The following is a 3,601-nucleotide window of genomic DNA, read 5'->3' as shown; positions in this document are numbered from 1 at the left end:
CCCAAAGAAGTGTTGAGGATAAATCTTTGTCTCCATGTCTTCAGTTAATTCTACCATTTCTTTCTTTTTATTGCGCTAAAGCTAATTACCTTGCGAGTTGTTCTTCATATAGGGTTCTCACTTAGTTGCGTATCTAAAGATCTTCCTTTATCCGCGCTACCATTAATATCCAAGGAAAAAATACTAAAATTTGTAGTCACTTACTTTACCCCTCTCTAGATCCTTCGAGATTAATGAATTTGAAGAAGGGAGAAGACTCTATCTCCTGGAAGGTACTACCGAACTGAAAAAGAATTTTGTATCTTTTGTCACCCTCATCATAACGTGAAAGAATAAAATTAACACCGAAAGTTTGAATTGTGAGAGTTATAACTACAATGCAGTTTTCTCACCTTTAAACTACGACTCTGTTATAGGAGATGTAACCATCGGAAATACCTGGATTAGCCCACATACTATTTGATGAGTAATTTCCATCTACATTAACCCTAGTGCTTGTTTGGATGAAGCCTATTTTATAGAAAAGTTATAGTAATACAAACTTCAAGGTATTTGGGGTTAAGAAATAATGCAATGACTAAAGTGAAAGTTGTGGTATACCGACTTTTCAAAAATATAATAAAAAACATGTTTTTAGAGAAAAGACATTACACTAATTCTACAATAATGAGTCTCAAATTGGCTACCGTAAGAAGCCGAGTAACCAGGTTCCAAGGCAGGAAAGAAGATCAGGTGTCAAAAGAAAAGAATATAAGCTCAACTTGAAACACCAATAGCCTCAACGGATGCATGTCACATATGCTGAATTAAAGTGGTAAGGGCGAGGGAAATAAACATATTTTTATTAAAGGAATACTATCATTTTTGTGTGAAATAAATATTGTTCGTCTATGCAAAGGTCCTAGCCAGCCACAACATCACCCCACTCCAACACGGAGGGCACCAACCTATGTTAGTAAGAGAAAAACATGTGTAAAATACCGAGCGAAAATATATGATGACCCACCAAATAATAGAAGCACCTTTTGCCGCTGCCCCAAAGATGAAGACACGCGGGGTTCTCTAGCGGGCGCCCACCATGCAGCGAGAGCATGATCCATACCCAAAAAGTTGTGTTTTTGAAAAAACTGGCACTTAAAAAAATTGTAGTACCGACTTTCTTTTTGCTGCAACTTTTAGAATTTGAAACTTTCAAGATTTTAGAACTTCGAGAATTCCAACCTTTTGTATTTTGAACTTTCTGATTTCGGAATTCGAAGTTTGATTTTTTTTACTTCGAAAAACTTGAAATTTTAAAAAAATAAACTTCAATTTTTTAAAAGAAATTACACAAAAGGAAGCTTAACAGAATATAAAACTCATCCCGCACACATGCATCACGTGGGTGACCCTCAACACCAGATTGTGAAAGCCAACATGCCGACAACCCGCACACAAGAGCACTCCATGCGTGCTTTGCCCGCACAACCATGTAGGAGTCTGTTCAGATGAAGAGACCATTCCACAGGACAATACTCCTACTAGCTGGCAAGATCCAGAGGAGAAAAACAAGGTCTCGTAATGATGCCTCCGTGGAAGGGAACATGTCCCAAGGATGTTATCGTCGCTAGCCCCGACAATACACCTTCCTCGTGCACCACTACGGCTAAGTTGCCACAACATGTTAAATCAGCCTAGGAGAACCAAGAGGAGTAGACGAAGCCTTGACGACGCATACAAAGTGGGGACATTGCTTAGGGGTGCCACTTTCAATGGACCGATAATACCGGCGAAGGCATTTGCATAGACACCAGCACCCTCGAACAAATGCCACCTCACTTGCTCTCAAGTCTCAACCCTAGTTGTAACCAATGGACGACCACCAATGCACTCCATTGAAAGCATTATGTTCTGCTTCATATTTTTTCACAAGATACACCGGGTTTTCTTCTTGTTAAAAATATGCATGAGACTTGAGTGCCTTTTGTATTAAGATAGGAGAAGGTTTAACATGAGAAACATGCCAGAAGGTCACAAGCTACCATCAGCACCCCCCCCCACACACACACAAGTCCTAAGACATATGGTGCAAATCCACCTTTTCCGCATATGCTTCCAGGAGGAGAACTTGGTGTGCTAATCCAATACCAGAGACCGTGAAACGACCAAAGATGGCAGGAAAGCGATCTTCTCAGACACGCGTTTGTTACATTCTAACCAAATGAAGCAGAGAGTAATGACCATCAAGGAATTGACTTCCTTACAATAGGGGGGGGGGGGCGTCGTGGTACTGCTGAGTCCGCACGTAGAGAGAATACAAGGCACCGTCGTTTGATGGGAAGTAAGATACGATACCAAATCTCTCACGCAAACACACACTTCAGAAGCACATGATCAACCTCCTCTGACGCCTAACAACAAAGAGCGTAGCATGCAGGGTTCGGCAACGGCCTCCTCGCCAGGTAATCCGAAAAAAGATGATTCTTGAGCGCAAGCCTCACCAATACTTTTGATGTCGAGTTGCGTCCCAAGACCCCCATAACTCCATTGCACACTGCGCGAACTCCCCGTCGAAGAGGGAGGCACTCTAGACGGAATGCCCTCACTACTATCATTCTTCATGAGCCGTCATAGGAAGGAGTCCGGGCATAGTCAAAATTGATGAAAGTTTCACATTAGAAGCAAAATTTACACTATAGTGCCAAGCAGGGTAGATTTTTTTAGGGCTAAATAGGGAAGCACATTTTTAAAAACTGTCAAATACGGAATAATTCTCTCAGATGCTTTCAAGTTGCTACTCCTCTAGACAGATGGACCCATATATAAACCAAAAAAAATAAAAAGTAAAATGACTGACTTACCAGCCACTCTTTGTGTCCTTGCGAGCCCTCGAGGTCGAGCAGCTTGACGGCGACTGCCTGCGCGCGCACGCCGGGCTTGAGCCGCTCGTCGACATAGCCCTTGTATACCGGCCCGAACCCGCCCTCGCCGACGAAGTTGCTGGTCGAGAAATCCCGCGTCGCCGTCCGGAGCTCGTCCACCGTGAACGCCTCCACGCCGGACCCCGCAAGCGACACGGGCAGATCCTCCGGCGACGGTGTCACGCCGGTGCCTGTCTTAAGGCCGTCGTCGTTAGGCAGCGGCGCCGGCCTGGGCGGTCGGGGGTCGTCGCTGGCGTGGTCGCGGTGGGAGCTGAAGCAGCCGAGGCCCAACAATGCGCTCCACGATGTCTTCCCCATGCGCTGTGCGTGCGTGTGCCCGTGGCCAACGGCTTAGAATACATTGTTGGCTGGGGCGGGTGCGGGTTGATAATAATACTCCAGTCAAGGGAATTGTAGGAGTGGTTGTTGTTGTCATCGACATCAATCAAGGGAATTGTTTGGTTTGGTTCGGTTGGGGGAGAGTAGAGTATAGTAGCTAGCCAGGTTGGCTTTTGACCCCGGGGGGAGAATGAATGATCCAGCTTGCACACCTGACCTTAGGTCGGCATGCCCATCCCAAACTAAGCTAGAAGCCTATTATTACATTGGTTGTTTTTCTTTTGAGACTACAACGATGACTAATTCTTCATTGAGCGGGAGGAAGAGTCAATGTGCAGGGATTGCAAACTTGACGGATGGTG

General features: G+C 44.8%; 1 pseudogene; it reads right to left on the bottom strand.

The window, feature by feature from the left end:
• The window catches only part of LOC119288698, a 6,919-nt pseudogene extending 3,701 nt beyond the window's left edge, over nucleotides 1–3,218 (bottom strand).
• Nucleotides 3,219–3,601: the final 383 nt, after the last annotated feature.

This window comes from Triticum dicoccoides, chromosome 4A (genome assembly GCF_002162155.2).
Source record: "Triticum dicoccoides isolate Atlit2015 ecotype Zavitan chromosome 4A, WEW_v2.0, whole genome shotgun sequence".
In the NCBI taxonomy this organism is placed as follows: Eukaryota; Viridiplantae; Streptophyta; class Magnoliopsida; order Poales; family Poaceae; genus Triticum; species Triticum dicoccoides.
Note: the sequence above shows the minus strand (reverse complement) of the source record. Positions and strands in the feature narration are given on the sequence as shown.